The sequence below is a fragment of the Dunckerocampus dactyliophorus genome, chromosome 17 (assembly GCF_027744805.1).
Source record: "Dunckerocampus dactyliophorus isolate RoL2022-P2 chromosome 17, RoL_Ddac_1.1, whole genome shotgun sequence".
In the NCBI taxonomy this organism is placed as follows: Eukaryota; Metazoa; Chordata; class Actinopteri; order Syngnathiformes; family Syngnathidae; genus Dunckerocampus; species Dunckerocampus dactyliophorus.
The window spans coordinates 10,087,298-10,107,221 of NC_072835.1; the positions used below are offsets into that span (position 1 = coordinate 10,087,298).

Here is a 19,924-nt window from a genome sequence, read left to right on the forward strand (position 1 = left end):
TATATTCCATCCATCCATTTTGTATACTGCTTGTCCTCACTAGGGTCGCACTAGTAGGGAACCCACTAACAGGGAATGTGAGCTGTGATCAGACTGTTGTGAGAGGTTACTTTTACCTTACTGATATGTTGTTTTTATCCCAGCTGACTGGCGAGAGGGCACAATATCACAGGGCAGATATAGACAACCATTCACACCTATGAACAGTTGAGTCTCCAGTTAACCTAGCAAGCATATTTTTTTGGAATGCTGAAGTACCAGCAGATAACATGCAAACTCCACACAGAGATGTTCGGGGTTAAGGTGAAAGTCAAGCTGCTAGCTCTCTTTAATTCACCATCATTTGCTAGATGAACAAATCTAACAATCTAAATGGTCAACAAGAGTTGCGGTTTGCTCACCAATTTGACCTCCCGTTGTAATGGCCACATAGTTCCACAACTGCGTTGAGAGGGGACATATTATACAAATTTTCAGGCCTTTGTATTGACTTCTGGACTCCTATAGAGCAACTACACATGATAACCTGCACAGAACGCTTTCTATATTCTATATAAACTCTGCACCTCTTCCTGCATTGTTTCCTGGCTCCCACCCAAATGGTCTGTGTAATTTATTCCAGCCCCGCCCTCCTCCAAGTACGCCTCCCACCGAGCCCACTCCGTGTGACTGGTCACGCTCCCGAGGACTTCCAGACAGCTGCCGAACCCCATTGCATCAAAATCAATAAACTTACATTTTTCAAGAGTATTTAACATTGGTATGTCAAGAGCTTTTAAATAAACAACCTAATTTATTAAACAAAAAAAACCAATGAAAATAAAATGGGCTCTCAGTCTCTTTCAGCAAAAATGGCACTTAAACTCACAATCATAACCAAAAACAATAAAAAATAGACCCCATCTCTGTTAAGAAAAAAGGCTCGGTTTATTCAATACCGCATGCAGTGGGGGTTTAGCTATGGACTACATGGGCAATTGCCCAGGACGGGATTCTTTTGGGGGCGCTGCGAGGGGGGAAAGAAAAAAAAAATTCTATTTACTAATGCTCAGCGCTCATCATATCGAGTCATCGCATATGCGTTGCAGATAGGCGCCCTCTACAGGCGTGATACTCGCGCACCCATGCTGCTCAAACGTCCACCACGTGATGTTGATCAAACCAAAGGAGTAGCAAGGGGGCGGGCGCCACTGGGCCTCACCCCTCAGGTTAATTAAAGGTAAAAGTACAGTATGTTATATTAATTATATCGGAGCCCAAGTACCTCAAACATGTTTTTTCACTACGAAAATGTGAAATAAAAAGGAGGGAATTGTGAGTCGATATGATTTGGTTTAGCCTTGACTGCTGGTTGGGTGAGTTGGGAGATGATGATAAAAGTGCCGTTAATTTGTGTCAACAAAACATGGAAAAGACTAAGTTAAAGCCATCAGCTGCACAGTTTATAAAGAAGAGGAAAGAAGAAGAGGAGAAACAGGTCAAAGATAAAGGTATGGAATTATAACATCACTTTATGTACACCACATTATGGAATGTACAGTATATGATCAAATAAGCTAACGTTACTCGATGTCTATAGACTAACTGCTGTTCATTTGTTTTCTTCACAGACAGATAGATAGATAGATAGATAGATATGGATTTAAGTCAAATGCAATGTCAGAGGAGCTTGTGATATATTTGGACCACCATTCTGTAGTTGGAAAAAACATTTAACAGTTGAGGTCCGCCCAGGGTGTCATTCAAGCCAGAACCGCCGCTGACCACGTGCCAACCACACAACAGCAGTCGCCTTTACATGACATCATCCACGCGCCCCACTCAACAGGCATGATTAACCATCTTACGCCAAATCAAATTGTTACACTACTTTCAAACAAATGCGTTCACCTTGTTCATTCTGTTTAAAAACAAAAGGGCTGTGGCATTTGCTTGAGAAACCATTGCTTTTGTGCTTTTATTCATGTTAGCGTATGTTTGCTCATGAGACTAACTTGTTGCTAGCACTCTGTGTATCCACTCACTAGTAGCTCCGCCGCCACTTACTGGAACAAATAGGCTGAATGTCTGAGACCAGGCCTGTGTGGAACAGAGCCGAGGAAGAGCCAAGTTAAACAAACACGCATGCATGGACATGTCAATCTATCAAGACCGGCAAAATTATCTAAATCGTTTTTTTTTTTTTTATCGTTCGATTTATCGTGACAGGCCTAGCTTGATAGTTCTCTGCACAGTCACACACGCACGTAGACATGTGAGGGCTTAATAGAGCTTTACTTGGGCACATCATGTTTTCGCAAGGAACTGTCGTATCCATGACAACTGAGATGCAGCTAATAAAATTTGATTAAAGGATTTAGTGAGGAGCAGTCAGTAAAAAAAAGCAAGCATGGGTGGAAGGAAGCGTTGTGGCTTTTTCAGTGCCCCAAAAGAGGTTGCATACGCTCAACAAAAATATAAACACAACACTTATTTTTGCTCGCATCTTTCGTGAGATTAACTGAAAGATCTAAAACTTTTTCTGTGTACACAAGAAAAACGATGTCTCTATATTATTCACAAATATGCCTGGATCTTTAGGGAGCACTTAATCCATCCACCTAACAGGGGTGACTTATGAAGATGCTGATTGGACAGCATGATTGAGGCGTGGCCACAATAAGAGGCCATTCAAATGTGAACTTTTACTACATATAATGTTAAAGAGTCACTGACATGATTTATGAACTTTGCTTGAATATGTTCTATATTGTTTGTAATTAAGTTCTACGTTGTTTGTGTTTTGAAAGCGAACGGTAAATTCGTAAAAAAAAATACATTTATAGCACGTGGCGGGAGCCATGATGGACTGAACGCCGCAGAGAAGGAGTGTTTCCTAAGTGACATCAGCGAAATTGCAGCTCTCAGCTTAAGCAGAGTAAACAAACATGAGAAGATGGACGAGACAGAGGATGTTTACAGTGATTATAGCAAAGATTTGAGCGATGTGTCAATAGTTTTCGAGGAGGAAGATGAAATAGAGAACTTGCAAAACATGGAATTTAGCCGTATTTGTTCAAACCATTGACAACGAAACTAGCGTGTCTGATGCGGTGTTCGATAGAGATGACGATTCGGCTTCAAAACACAGAATGATAAGTGTAAATGACCTTGGAGCTGCTCATCCTTCAATTATTGTTTTAAATCGGCTTCTTCATGAGCGTATAGGGGTTTTTAGAACCTTTTTTTATTGTATAATTTGTCGCCGCCCCGCCCCCCACCATCAACATATCGATATCCGTTCTCCTTTTGTCCTGTGTAGCATAGCATCAGGAATAGCATCCTAGCATCCAAAATGCATTCATACCGTACTTTAAAGCCAAATGCTTCTTGTAACGGCGCTCCTTCATGGCAGTCTTCAGTGAAATGAACATTGCAAAGAAAAGAACACGCGTCCATTTGTCTCTCGCTCTCTGAACTAACTTCTTTCATTGTAGTCTAAAACCGTCGTCTATTGGAAAAGAAAACAAACTCACAGTGTCACTCGGACGCTGTGAACCGCCAGAGGCAACACAACGTTTTGGCTTGACTACTATTTTAATACAGCGAACGAAGTCGACAAGCTACGTCTGGAAGCGTTTGTTTAGCTGAGAGCTGCGATTTTGCCGACGTCACTTGGGAAACGGCCCTTTTCTGCGGCATTCAGTCCATCGTTGCTCCCGCCATGTACTATAAATGTAATTTTTACGAATTCACCGTTCGTTTTTTAAAAAACTAACAACGTAGAACATAATTACAAACAATATAGAACATATTTAAACAACTAAGTGACTATTGTAACTAAGTTTTCTATTCTCTGAAAACAAAAATATTTGGTTTAGAAATAAGGAATTACTGGACTGCCAGATTTTGGAGACGGCTTATGGTAAAGATATGAACATTCAATTCACGCAGTTCAAGCAACATGGTGAACATTCCTGCAGTCAACATGCCTATTCCCTAACACCTCAACACTTGCGATCTGCTGCGTTGTGCTGTGTGATACAACCGCACACTTTTGTTGCGGACAGCCTAAGCCACACCGGTGAAAGCATCTTGATATGCCACACCTGTGAGGTGGATGGATTATCTTGGCTGAGCAGAAGTGCTCACTGAGAGATTTAGACATTTGACAGAAATAGGCCTCTTTTTGGTAGACAGAAAAAGTTTTCGATGTTTGAGTTCAGCTCAAGAAAAATGAGAGCAAAAATAAAACTGCTGTAGTTATATTTTTTTGAATGTAATCTAGAAAAGAATATTTTTTTTCTATGAAATACTTCTAAGCTAAAGCTATTTGTGGTATGTAGTGCATGCTATGAAAAGATGGACAATGAAATAGATGAACCCATCTAGGTTCTCTATGATGCTCTCATTGATTATGTCATTCACTCAGTAGATTGCTTCAAGGGATTTTACTGTTGGGGGTTGTATTCATAGTGTATGTGATGGAGTCAGAGTCTATGAAAAGTGAAGCTCATGACCGGTGCATCGGTGTAAGTGGCATAGAAAATGGATATGGATGGATGTTTCGACGAAAAAACATTACATAAAAATGTAAAAATTGTTTTAACAGGGGTACATGTATGCTGTCCATCATGTATCATCACGTATTTATATATATATATATATATATATATATATATATATATATATATATATATATATATATATATATATATAATTGACTACTTATTTTACACATAAAAAACACGGTTAGTGATAATAGCAAGTTTCCGAGATGTCCCTGAATGCGTCAGCAACGTCAACCCTCCACCCCAGGAAAAGCGGAGCTTCCTGCATAACCGGCTGAGCTGCACTTGTTAGCATGCCCCTCAGTGGACACTTGCGCCGACTTGTGATCACTTTGGCCGGTCTGTGCGCGGAATTCCCTCTCCATTAGGACTGTGGGAGCGATGCGACGCCTTGGAGGAGCAGGAAAAGGAGAAGAACTGGCCAAACAGCAGCAGCCACCTGAGAGGAAGATCTGAGTTTGTCTTTCTGCCGTCAAAGAAAGGTAAGAAAGGCAGACGAAACAGCTGTCTTTATTCTTTATTGGAGCGTTTCCGGTTTACTTGTAGCTCCCAGCATCAGTGGAAGGAAAGCAGGCAGGAAGGCTATGAGTCATAACCCGGCAGGCGGAGGGTTGCTGGGGGATCAGCTGTGGAGAACAGCGGCGGTGCAGCATCTTAACGCCAGCGTTTGTTTCGTGGACTGCTACTGCATACAAGGAACTACATTGTTTTTTTAATGATGCAATTACATACATGTATGTCACATATGTGACATGTTAGAGCCCACACTGTCTTCGCATCCGTGCTGAGGGAAAAACACGTGAATCATTTTTGATCAAATGCATGACCTCATTCAGCCTTAGTTTTAGTGAAGATCCCCAAAAGATATAGTGTTGCCAATATTGACGCAACAGTTGGAGTCTGACGATCAATTCAAAGTCAGATTTGCAAGGACCTGGTTTTAAACACGAGGACGTACACGATGTATAACGAATAATTCTGGGAATCCAATGTAGAGTTGAGTACAGAGTAGTTGTCTATTTGTTGCAGCTAGTCTTTATCTACAAGATGGCACTAACCATTACATCTGTAACCACGTGTCAAATGGAGATAATGAACGTAAAACCTATAAATTGATCAAGCAGCACATTTCAATAAAGGGCACCGTTGACACATTTTACACACTTAAAATGCATTTTGATACTGATTACATCCTATCTTTTGCTGCATAATGTCAATATGTCACAGCCAAGCATTGCTGGTTTAGTTCAGATCTCTGACATAACCACACAGAGACAGATTGTGGCTTCAGGGTTTGCTGCAAAAAACCTACAGTAGCTGTTTTTGTCTTTTTGACTTGGCCATGCAAGTTTAACTATGAATTTGTCTGATCACAAAACATTTTTTCCAGTGTGTGGTAAGGATTTTTTTGTACTGGAATCCACTAAGGAGGTTTTATCTGCATGCGTCTTTGTAGGTAATATGATTGCAACCAGTGTAAGGTTGTGAATGGGTTGGATCTTGGATCTGGAGGTGTGAATACGTATACTCTGGTGTGGCTCAAACAAGCAAACTCTGGTCCATTAAAACTGCAAGCGAATGCAGTGAAAATGCTCGTGGACCATCCAGCGACTCAAAGGGAGGGAGTAACGTGAGAGGAATTGACCTTGTATGATTTACGGACATGATATAAAAACTTTTTAAAGGATTGCAATAACTCACTTGTAGTTATTCACCTTTTTGTGTACCAGTGTGTCTCATATACAGGGCAACGCGCTGGTTAGCTCGCTCACTCACCTGCTCCTCACATACTACTGTATGTTTGAACACCCAAGTATGAACAGAAACCTCAAGACTGCAGAAATTCTGCGTTGCTCCGTTGTTGGAAGGGAACGGATTTCCGGTTTCAATCTTTTTTTTTTTTTGTGCTTTGTTCACCCCCAATGGAGGACTTGTGACTGTGCCACATTGCGCATTTGCTCCGCTAGTATAGTGCAGTGTGAATACGAACCAAGAGTGTGACTTTTCTTGACATTCCCAGCCCAATTGAACCAAGACTTCTAGGTCATCCTCATGTAAACGCATGCTTAGCTATGACCAAAGAGGTTTTGATAACCAGCAAATACATTTTCTAACACATATGTAACCATAAAAGGTTGGATGAAATTTTGTGTAGCAGAGTTATGACCAAAGACCCTCTGATAATTCATGTTTCCTCTTTTCCAGTACAACAAAACCTCGGTTAGCATCATTAATCCGTTCCAGAAGCAAACAGAAATGGTCTCTAACAGAATACATTTTTCCCATAAGAAATCATGTAAACTGAATTCGTTCCATATACCCCAAAAATGTTAACACTTTATACTTTAACCATTATAGTTTTACATGCAGAAAACAATGAAAATGTGTTCAAATGCATATAAATGACAAATGAAAGGGATAAACGAACATTTAACGCCACTTTTACCTGATTGAAGACTTGATTGTTGACAAAGACGGCAATGACGAGCAGCGAGGGAGAAGAGACATCCACACGGGCGAAACCCTCGTGTTATGCTGTTATGCTTCATTGCAATAGTGTTTCTCACCGTATTCATCAAAATGCTGGCACAGGCAACTTTCTTTGGCTCCATTGTGGGTTATTTTGCAGCCGTGATCAAAAGAGAAGCAGAAGCTTGCGGCGTACCTGGGTTAATTAGCAAAGAACTACAGCGTCAACAACCGCCAGTGACATCATAGACGAGCGACAGAGCTGAGGGACCGTGACTTCGGCTTCGGGTTTCCATTTTGTTAGTATGTTTTGTTAGTATGCTAATAGGCTAAAGAAGACGTTTTATGATAAAAATACGTTACGCACACAGTTGGATTAATAACACAACAAGATGCACGCCATGATGTATCGGATAATGTAACCGTGGCAACATTTTGGCATGAATTTTTGATGTAAACCGAAAAACACTATTCGGGAAGTATACTATCCAAAGTTCCACTATATAGTGAACGTTTGTGCTGAGGTTAGTTCAGAGGTGGAGTTCACGGACTTCAAAGAGTCACTCACTCACGGGGGTTATGCCTTTTGATTAGGTACGGACGAAAGGGAGATCATCGTGAGCCATGCAGTTGATTAATATGAAGCCTGTCGTTTCGATTAATCGAGTAATTGCTTAGGCCTCTGACATAACAAATCTACAGTATATGAACCAAACACAAACAGTTTGCGGTTTTGTCCGCAGCATATCAGAAAACAGGCAAAAATGTTTTGCAAAGGCAAATCTGTTGTGTATGAATATTTTGTTTTCCCTAAAACACAAAGATAATAGGTTTGCTTTCATGGATCACTCAGAAAATCTTTTAGAAATCAGGGGATATTTACATTTTTAAAACCAAAAAAACCCATTAATCGAATATCAAAATAGTTGATTAATTGGACAGCTGATCAGTGATTCATTGATTAATTGTTGCAGTTCTAATCATGTTTTTTTTTTACAGTATGTACAGTGGTACCTCGGTTTTTGTTATTAATTTGTTGCAAAATGTCAGTCAAAAAACGAAATGTACAAAATCCGACTATAGGAAACAATGTAAATCCTATTAATCCATTCCAAATATTAATAGACAATACATATCATAGACAACAATTCTAGTTATACATACATACAAAAAACAATCATGTTAAATGATGAAAGAAATTGTTGCCTTTTATTGTTGGCAAAGACAGTGAGGAGCGGAGGGGACTCATCTTTGTACTTTTCATTTTTTTATTGAATCCAGTAGTGTTTCTCATCTTTTTATCAAATTGCTGGCACTCACAACTTTCTTTGGCCCCATGGCGGGTTACTTAGCAGTCGCACTGGATTAAAATACAGTACAGGGCAAACTGACAAACTTTATTATGCGCAACATTGTACAATAACCAAGACAGTGTATGAAAACCAAGGCAAAATTTTCTTAAAAAAAGGAATCATACGAAAACTGGGGCATTTGAAAATTGTATAGATAGTAGCTGTAGGTTGTGGAATAGGCCAACAAAAATGTAATTAACTGTTAAATGCGGAATCTCACAGAAATTGGCATAATGTAAGTGAAATGCTGTCATTGTGAGGAGAAGGCACGTTCGTGTGTAGGTATCTCCTCGGCAGACCGCTCAATTGTGGCAAAGTCTCATCACAAACACTAACCTGCCCCTCCTAAACTAAACATGTCAAAATGGCGACCTGAAAAACCGGCGAAAGTTGGCGGAAAAACTGTAGGCTAGCTAGGTTAGCTTAATTTCGCACAACATGCTAGTGCGGCTGTGTGTATGCGACTCAGGCTGAATGAGTGTGTTTACACCATGTTGTGTTTTACCTCTTTAATGTAACCGAGTGTTTTAAGATGCCCGCTGACGTCATGCAAGTTCTGAGTGAAAACGGACAAGGCACGTTTATTCTTGTACCCAGCTTGTCTTAACCGTCAACCGTCATTCTCAGCACAAACACACTTCCCGCCTTCAAAATAAGACTGCTGTTTGCCACTTCTTGTCCAATTGTGTAAACGAAATAAGGGTGTCATATCTAACATTAAATATCTAACATTAATAACGCAATTCTAATTGCATCGTTGACTACATCTTCCTTAATCAAAAGAACGGGCATTACAGTTTGTTGAAGATTTTGTAGCAGTGTGAATGCTAGCCAGGCTACATCCATTTCTGAATTACTGGGCACTGGACATTTTATTCATTAACCCCAAAAAAATAGAATGGGGGAAAACGGACCACGCGACCCTAGTGAGGAGAAGCGATATAGAAAATGGTGGATGGATGGAAAAACGGAATTTGGACAAAATGAAACTGAATTTGAAAAAAAAACAAAAAACAGATTTCATAGGGCTCTAGTTTTTAAAATGTTCTATGTTATTTTAGTAGAAAAAAGCACGAGGCAGTAACAGGCTGCTGTAGTTTTTCTAGTACCATAATTTCCGGTGTATAAACTACTCTTGTCTCCCGCTTTCAACTCTGTGGTTTATACGGTGATACGGCTAATTTCTAATCTCGCGACATTTCGTACGCTTCATTTTGCGCTTCATGCACACACACACCCTCATCATGGAAAACGCACAAAGAAAAAGCATATGATTCAGCTTTCAAGTTAAAGGCGATCTATCTAGCAACTTTTGCTCAGTGGATCCTGATAGTGTGGCGCACCACGAATCCACTATCGCAAACGGGTTTTGAAAGGCTGGACTACTGCGTGATGAAGAGGACAGCACAAGCTCAAGGGCTAATTTGCCTTGAGACAAAAGTGACAATTCCGAGGAGGACGAGCATGACAGCGATGAATGACTTTTATGGTAGGCTACTGTTTAACTACCTGTGTTACATACACTGTTTGGAAAAACTTTTAATTAAATTAAAAATTTAATTAAAAGTAAAAAAAAAATCAGTGTAACAATTTTCTGTGTACTAAATATCCCATGTAACAAAGTGGACACCAGACAGGTGCAACCGATATTTATAAAAATCGTTTTTTTGGGGTGGGTGTGGCTTATATTCAGGCGTGTTCAGTAGTCAGGAAATTACGGCATTTTGGTGCCAATTGGCCTTATGAATAAAAACAATTTTGTACACATGCATACACACACATGCCGTTCCACATACCGCTGTGACAGTAATGAGTATTCCTCTGCATCCTGTGGACAGACGAGAGAGGTTTTTGTTGACTCTTAAGTCACTGTGTAAACAAAGGTGGCGGCTACAGGGCTAATTAGTGCATGCTTCCTATATTGGTTTGCTAATGCAGTCGGTGTCCCTTGAGTTGCCGGCAGCTTTATTGTTTCTCGACTCCGGTATCAGTTCAAGCTGGCCCCTCACCCATGGGCTCATAATGGAAAGCGAAGATTACATTTAGCACAAGAAGTAATTATCGAAGAGATAACGCCCACTTTTTCCCAAATGAATTTTCATTTGTGAAATTTTGATTTATTGGTTAGTGAAAAAAGAATGTTGGGCAAAACCAGACTATGTACACTTTTTTTACAATCTAGAGAGAAGGAGACCACATAGACACGATGATGGTAACATCAGAACCACAATTTGACACCTGAAGTACTCGTATGGCCATATGTTGCATTTGTGTTTTTTTTTCAACTGCTCACACTTCTGTCTTTGTATTCCACCTCTCCAGCATGGAGAGTGGTCCCTACGTCGTTACCACAGCAACCCATGCGGATAGTTCAGAGGAGAGCGCTGATGTGTGGACGCAACAAATCCGCTCTGATCACTTGCAAATGACATTGCGGACACTGATACTTCAAGATCTGATTTGATCAACAAATCAGATTAGCCTGCAGAACAGCCCTGCGATGGACTGATGTCCATATACGAATGATGCTTATTTTGTGCTACCTTGCTACCTGGGTAATGTACCAACACCCGAGTTAACCCATCACAAGTAAACAATGAAAGAGCATGCATAGTAACTACAAAACTAGTGCATCAATCACATCTGTATCAGACTTGTTTCTCATGGTTATCTAAAGCACGAATCCAGACCTTCCCTGCCTGTGGGTTTGATTCCCAGCCAGGGCCACAACACCCAGCCATCGGATATGTTCAGCGCCAGTCCCAAGCCTGGATAAATGGGAAGGTTGCATCCGTAAAGGTATCTGTTGAATTAAAAAAAATAAGCCAAATCAAACAAGCTATTCACTTGTGGCAACCCATCCATGCATCCATCCATCCATTTTCTATACTGCTTGTCCCCACTAAGGCTGTGGGGGTATGCTGGAGCCTATCCCAGCTGACTTTGGGCAAGAGGCGGCGTACACTCTAGACTGGTCAGCTGTGGCAACCCAGGCGTTATAGATTACGTGATTGTTCAATTTGCATAATTGGCTATTTTGCATGTGCAAGTAATTTTTATGGACGTTGTGGGAGAGACAAAAACTGAGTGAAAACATGAAAAGCAAAATAAATATGTTTACAAATACAAATGAACTTCAGTCACTTCTTTGTGGGGTTTTTTCTAATGACACAAGCAAGACCGAGCTGCCTTTGTGTGCTTTTAGATCGGGGGTGGCGCCCTCAATAGGAACCGCTGCTCGTTGAGAAGAGCGATGCGTGCATACTCTAAGTGTCGAATAAGACGAGAAAAAGTCGCTAGATTCGTTGCTTGTCGCTATTTTGAAAAAGACAATCTACAGGGATCTGTTAATGGGTGAGAGTGAAAAGGTAGTACCAAATCTACTTTATATGTGGCGGGCCAAATTTATTTGTGACTACCACAAATAAAAGAATGTATGGGAAACACAGACTGGCCAAGGAAAGACTAGAAGAGGTCATGCACATAGGACCATCAAACATTAGCCATGAAGGGCAATCACTGCATGTTGTAGAGGAAACCAAAATTGTTGTAAAAACTACAATTTAATTTTAATTCCTCACCCATGAATTTAACGGCTGCATACCAGTTTAGAGGACGTGCGCTAGCCAACATGGTCTGAGGCAACATTTTTTGGAAGCACCTCCACGAGCCGCATCAAGCCTTGTTTAAAAGGCTAGCTTTCGGGATATTTCCTGGTAGCTTTAATGGCACTTACTTTCCAGTGCAACTGTGCAACCAATAGTCTTGAGGCAATTTTTTTGTTGTTTAACAGGGACTAACACAGACCAGATGAAACTGCCGTGTAACTGAACTCTAACCTCCATCTCTGCCTGCTACCACCTGCAGCATAACGATCAGGAGCAGCAGGGTCCCGACTATGATTAATTCATAGAAGGAAAGACTTAGACCAAATAGTGAGCTCATGGAGTGTGATATGAGTTATATAATTGAATATCGATGTGACTAAACTCGATAGATATATTCATTTGCAGAACTTGGTATTGTATTGTATGATATGGTATACTTTATTTTTTTCACACATGCTTAACAAATTACATTATGGAACATCACATGGGTACATTTGCACATTTCAACATGATCAAAAAGGAGTAGGAAGAAGCAGATCTTATTTAATCCTACCCCTTCTCCATGTCTATTGCTGATATTTGTCCGGTTCCTTGTTGTCTTTGACGGCAAGTACTTTGGCTTCCTCTGGTCCTCCATTTAACTTGATGTAGATTTTGCAGTTGGCGATCAAAGTGCCTGGAATTTTTCTCTGCTTCCTTAAGTTGTGTGCTTTCTTGGTGATGTCAGCTTTGCATTTTGTCAGATGCTCATTGATGTAAACGTTTGTACCTTGAGCTTATTTGGTAGGTTGTATAAAAATTTTATTGGATGAAGAACAAACATGTTTTTGCATGAAAAATTGAGTGACTAGCTGTATTTTATTACACCAGAAACAACTGCTACTTGCTTTTATGAACAGAGACTCATTAACCTCTCTACCATATAGTCACACTCATCACCAAAGGTCTTTCCCTTTTATTTAGAAACTTACTTTGCACTGAACAGGAAGTCAATGCTTGCAAGTTTTAATATCGTGTGACTAAAGACTAGTTATGTTGCTGTTGTCGCTGCTTATCAGTAGGGGTGTCATGGGATCTTGCGTCATGAGTTCTCACGAGAAAACGTGACAGTATTTCTCATTTAGAGAAGAGCTTTCTAGCGGGAACAGGTCAGCCAGAAGTCTATCAGACTGTAAACTATGGCATTGCTACTATGAGTGATAAAGCACACAAAGTGGCAGTGCGCAAGACAAGATTGGAACAGCACATTAAGTGCTTTGAGCAAACAATAAACTTTGCAATCCTACTTACTTCGGTGTTCCCAGCTTTACTCGTCAATCGGTGGGTGTAGCTGTAGATTTGTCAGATGAAAACACGATCGCCGCATAAGACTTCTATGAACACGTGATATACAGTAAGTGTACTTCCTCTAAGCATTATGGGAACTGTCGTTCTTTTAGCTTAAACATAAAACTAATCTTCTGCAATCTATTTTACATGTGTTTTTTCATAACTACACGTTAACATAAAATATTAGGAGTAGCAGCTACAACTGCCGTCACTATTTTAACTTTTATAATTTTTATTTTTTATTTTTTTTTAAAGTTAAACAGTTAAAAGCATCATGCTAAGGTCATGCCTGCAGAGTTATAAAACATTTCAATATATACCTACGTTGTTTTGTGACTGTTTTAACTAAAAAGTCTTTGTCCAGTCCTATATTTTGTTATTGTAGTTTTCTTAAAAGTAATAAAATAATATTTAAAATATTTTTTCGTCTTGTTCTTGTGAACCCAGCATCGTGTATCATCTTGTTGAGTGTATCGTTACACCCCTGCTTATCAATAACGAGGACTAATAATACTACAACACATAACTGACATAAATGGACTGATTTTTCATAGAAATCGTCCCTTTCGGTTTCAAAATGTATGTTGACAAATGTGGCCGTCCATATGTTTTATTTATTTTTATAAAAAAAAAAAAAGAAAAAAAAGTAATTTAACTTTTTTTATTTTTTGGTCGACCATTTATGTTGCCGTCAACTTAAGCTGGCACTTTTCAGTAATAAGAACAACATGGTGGACCTTGGACTTAATAATATGGTAATAGTAATACAGTCAAACTTGTCTATAGCGGCCACTAGAGGGAGTGGCCGCTATAGACAGGTGGCCTCTATAGACAGGTTGGCGTCCAGTTTGAATGTTGACCAGTAGAGGAAAAAAAAGAAAAAAAAGGGAAAAAAATAATAATGTTGACCAGTAGAGGGCACTACGGACTGCTGGTAAAAGTTGTACAGCACTACTAGGCTTGTTATTATCATAGTTCATGGTTTTAATCCTGAACATGCATGAGTCAAACAGTAGCACATCACATAGTACAATTCACAATTTTGCATGTCCAAAAAGGAGTAGGAAGAAGCAAAGCTTATTTAATCCTACCCCTCATCAGTTTCACATCAGTTGCAATACATTTATTCACCTCTTGTTCTTCCAAGTGTACCCTGTAGGTCTACATGACAATGTAGTGCAATCATAGCCAAGGTTTTTACTTACTAAAAGGAAGCTAGAGGCTTAATAATAACTGATAACTGATAAAATACTTCAGTTAAGTACAACCGAACTCAGTTTTGCTCCCGCTGCCGCATGCATGCTAGCATATGTTTTTTTTCTATTGTAGCGTCGCTGGGAGCACGTCCTGTTCTCAGCCTACTTTGCGGTAATGTTTTGGTGCAAATGCTCTTAAAGTTACATGTTTGACCAGGAAATAGCAAGCTCAAAAGAAGACAGCTTTTTTATGTGGAACAACTGACAGTTTGTGTGGATCTTGTGAATGATTGTGACTGAGCTAGGACTCAGTAATTAAAGTCTACACACGACGCCTTCATTGATTGAAAAACAAAACTTTTTTGTGCATGAAGCTTCTACTTGAGTTGGTAATTTGGCTGCTATATGCAGGCAGATATTGACCAAGGGAAACAAAATGGGTGGCTGCTGGCTGCGTTGGACAGGTGACTGCTATACACAGGGTCTATAACATGTATATTTGCTGGGGGGGATTTTTCAGTGGCTGCTATAGGCAGGTGGCCCTTCTATAAAGGTGGCCGCTAAGACAGGTTTGACTGTAGTAATACCTTGGAAAACACTGATCAACATTTTTGCTTCTTTTCTGATATATTGCGGACCAAATCCCTGTTTGTGTTTGGTTCATATTGATTTGGTCCATCCAGGGTCTAACCGATTACTCGGTTAATCGCAATGCTTCAGATTAATCGCGTAAGAAAATAATCATTAGTTGCAGCCCTAGTCGACATGGACGGGTTTCCGACATAAGTGGGATCGACTTAAGTGGGTTCCACTGCATACTCAACTGGTGGCAGGGTTCAGTATCCCAGTCTCCTCTGAAATAAAAATGGTCTCCTAACCGTAGTAGACCGGTGGTTCTCAACCTTTTTGAGTTGTGAGCTCCAAGATAACATTTGTTGGCATTCCCAACCTCCCAGTTATGTGGACTTCATTTGAAGCTGATGCTTTGACACGCACTGTTAAAACAGTTTTTCTCTTGCCACTGTTTTTAGGCATCTTAGTTCTTTCTTTCTCTGTTGCAAGAATTTGTTTGATTCAGCATAGGTACTGTGTTTTGTGTCTGAAGGTATCTTGAGTTTTACTGGTTTCAAGTTTGTCTGCGAGAACTGCAGTGCAAACACATTGAGGGTATTCAGTGTTGCCGGGCTGTTATGGATTTGCTTCTGTGGTGTGCCAACTGCTGTTTGAGGAAGAAAGTACATTACTTGCTCAGCCGTGCATTTCCATTACAACGGGGCTTAATGATGTTTAGCAGACACCCCATAGACATGTCAACACAGGAAGCACTCCTGTAGAACAGGCACCAAGTAATTTGTTTCTTCTTTGTTGTGTTTTTTCCTATAGAGACTGACAAGACCACTGATAGTAATATTGAGCTGCAAAACAATAAAATATGGGTTGACTGTGAGTGACAAATAGACGGATTGACAGAGAGAACAGGAAATGTAGGGATTAATTTAGAAGGTACAACCAGATCAATATTGGAAGTACATTTTCTTCCTCCCAGCTGCCACTTTTATGTTCCCCTCACAAAATGAAGGAGTGGGATACTAAAGTAACAGGAGTGATGAACTATCTCTTTCTTTTTATTACATAGTTTCCCTGTAAATTGTTACATGGTTTGGCATAGCACAGGGGGTCGAGCGTTTGCAAAACTGCTGGTTTGACTCTCTTCAGTGAGTTACTGAAAGCCCATTGAGATCAGGATGCACACACTTTTGCCGACATACACTCAAATTCTCGTTCTCAGAAGCACTTTTTCACATCCAATACCGATACCGAATCAGATTGGTGCCATCTGTAACTCTAACATGAATGCATAATAATAAATGACAAATTAAATGGTGAAATGAACTTTTAACATCACTTTTACTTTTTGTTGAAGACTTTTTTTGGCAGATGGCAAGGAGAGGAGAAGGAGGAGGTCATCCACACCAACAACTTCTCAACATCGTCGATCGTTTTGATCTGTTTTAAGAGCTTTAAGAGCTTTACCCCTTTCGCAACATTAGCTTCCTTGATTTTTGGTGGAAATTCTCATCAAACAAGTCATACAAAAACTTGGGCGTTCGAAAACTGAGACTTGACTATACTTTATGTGGGAAATGCAGCTCTCTGCTGTACTTTCATCAACTCCGAGTTTTTGATCTGTCCGCATAGTTAGAAAATAAATTACCATTCTGCTTAAGCAGGAACAGTGTGATCCTCTATTAGATGTGTTCTCTTGGTATTATAAGATTTTCTTCTTCTTTGCTTATTATATCTTCTGCTTGACACACTGTGGGTGGAAAAGGTGCCTGTTTCAGTGCTGGGTTCATATTTTACTCAGCCAAATGAGATTGTTCCCAGAAAATGACGGCAGTAAAATGTCACTTGATTTGACTTTTTGTTAGTGAAGACTACTTGTCTTTCTGCAGCTCCAATTTGCGCAGAACTTAGATTTAATTTGCTTTTTCAATCTTTTAGGTTTTCTAGGTGTATTTGCGCAGTTGTCCATGATGCATTTTCATGTAATAGTAATAGATGCTGTAGGAGAGAGGAATATTTTTGTGGGAGTAAAAACATCATGAAAAGCAGTATGGATATTTTTACAACCACAGTCCTCCCTCGTTTAATGCAGTTATTTGGTTCTATACACCACCGTAATAAGTTCATTTCCGTGAAGTAGGATTCCTTATTTATAGAGATGCTCCGATCGATCGACCAGCCCCTATAGTCACCTGTACACTCGTATCACACAATATAGTAGACATGACAAGAGAAAATAAGACATATACTGTAAAACATAAGATAGACTCACACGTTAGCATTGGGAGAGTTCCTTGTTGTTCTTTTTTTACTTCCGTTTTCTGTACAGTACTTCCTGCGGTGGCTATTGTCTTGTCAACGTAATGTTACTGACACCTAGTGACCAGTGTAGTATACTACATACCATCACAACATCGTTGAATGCCTTATATTTCTATTTTAGTTAATTTAGCCATTTTTATGCTTGGAAATGCTTAATTTAGGTCAAAAATATGTACAATTTACATGTTATTATTATTATTATTATTATTATTATTATTATTATTTTTAAATATATATTATATTTCACTAATAGGCCCTAGTCAACCATGACATGAAAATGTATTGATATATTTTTAAAATCCGTGAGAGTGAAGCGACAAAATTTGAAGCGCAAAGTGGCGAGTACTTTCTTCTGTTGTTTATTTTTGTCTTAAAAAAAAAATAAAAAATTTTGGTGAGTGCTTTTAGATGGGGGCGGGACCCACAGCAGCACCCGCTGCTCGTTGAAGAAGGGTATGTGCTTTCATGTCAGAGTCTCTGTTACAAAGCCCGTATTTTTTTACATGTTGACAATGTTTTTCATCAACCATTCAGATTTCGTACTTTGTTCAGCAGTCCTTGAACGCACCACAGTTATGTGCTGTGAGATGCAAATGCGAAACCTACACATAACTTTCTCTGACGCTGCCATAGCTTAACAAATAGACAAACTGCCCTGTTCTTGAACTTGAACACACACACACACACACACACACACACACACACACACACACACACACACACACACACACTTGTGCCACACACAGAACACACTATAAACCACTTAAATCCCAGGAGACATTTCACCCTTTTAAGAATCTGTCCGTGTTAGTCTCCAAAAGTGTCTTCACTAGATTTGCTAGTCGCTTTAGGTTAATTGACGTGAAGCATTTATACAGCATATTAAAAAAATTACACATGCTCATCCGTGTTTGGTTTAGTTTTTGTTTGTTGAGAAGGCGTCACCACTTTTTATTTTTGATAATAAAACAAACAGCCTTAATCAGGAAGAGGAGTTTGTGTCTGTTGCAAAAAGTCTTTGTGCAAACCACAAAGATAAATAAAATACCTCACCTTTAGCTGACTGTGGCGACAATGACAGTTCAAAGGAGGGATGGACTGAACGTTCGAGCACTGAGTGAATTGGGATGTTAGGTAGGGGCAGTCCATTTTGGAATTTTCAGCCAGTTTGGTAGGAAATGACTGCCTGTTGTCAATCTGCCATATAAAGCCAAATTTATGGATCTTCCAGCCATCCCATCTCTGTATAGGGGCTTTTCATGGGGCTGAATATCTGTGTAGCGTCCTAAAAGCACCAGTTGCACCTTTTCCCGGAGCTGTGCCTGTTTGGACTGCGAGAACTGTTGCCAAAATGAATTCCCTGCTCCAGAGGGTAGTACTTTCTAAATACTACCCTGTTAATGGGGTTTTAAGATTTTAAATTTATTTTGGCTTTTCTCTAAATACATACACCCACACTAATACAAGCGAGCATAATACAAGTGTACGACATATTGTGTTATGACGCACTAGAAAACTAGTTAGGTGCGCGTGACGGAGTAATACGTATGCGGAATACTACATACAGTAGTTGCGGATCGCTACAGTGAGGAAGGACAACGTCGCTTTTCTTCTTTTTAGTTAACTTATGAATATTAACCTCTATATTTTCATATGATGCAGACTCTTCTGATTTCATAGTGTCAAAGAAAAGGAAAGTGAAAAGTGAAGTGAAATTGGACATCGTAAAATGCTCAGAAAGTTAAAAATGCCGACCAACAGTGGCTGCATGCTTGGTCTCAATTGTTCGACTGTCGCGACCGTCATCAAGTCAAGGATAAAAATGGTATCCTTAAACATGTGAAAGGATCTGCTTCTATGATATGGACAGTGATAATTAAGCAGTGTAGTGGTTTCATTATTGAAGCCCAATAAGTCTCTCCCTCCCTTGGAATGCTCCTTTCAGTGTACAATACAACCACAGGGATAAAAGTAAGGAGTTGTTTTATTACTGTTTTTTATTTATTACTGTTTTATTTAATTTGTGTATTCAATCTTTTTATTACTGTATTGTATCCTTCCTGTATTTTGTGTACAGTTTGAATGACTTAGGTGTTAATTTAGTTATAATTTTGGAATAACTTCTGTCTTTCGCAAAAATGTAATCATAGGACACGTACGTAAAGGACCTCCTGTAGTTTAAATGGCCCCATAGCAATTTTCACCTCTATTATCTTGAGAAAAAAAGTCTTCCCATAGAAAATTATGTAAATCCAATTAATCCTATAAAATTTTAACACAAAACACATTTTATGGAGAATAACTATAGTTTTACATGCAGAAATTAACACCAAAATAATTACAAATGACCGGACAACTGAACATTTACCTAGTTTTGTAAAGAGAGAGGGGAAGGAGAGGAGATTATGCTTAGAGGGCAATCCACTTTTTTTACTGTTTCGGCACTCATGCCACAAAAAATCTACGCAGAGAGGTCTGTTAAAGGCTTTTTAACATGCACAGTTTTACATTCAAAACACAATGCCACAAAC

General features: G+C 39.5%; 1 protein-coding gene across 1 annotated transcript in view; it reads left to right on the forward strand.

Annotated features, from left to right (window-relative positions):
- The first annotated feature begins 4,799 nt into the window (after window positions 1–4,799).
- rab27b (RAB27B, member RAS oncogene family) overlaps window positions 4,800–19,924 on the forward strand; it is a 61,183-nt gene continuing 46,058 nt past the window's right edge. Inside the window, exon 1 of the mRNA XM_054758289.1 lies at window positions 4,800–5,032. The gene's annotated coding sequence lies outside the window, so the exon portion shown is untranslated. The remainder of the gene's footprint in view (window positions 5,033–19,924) is intronic.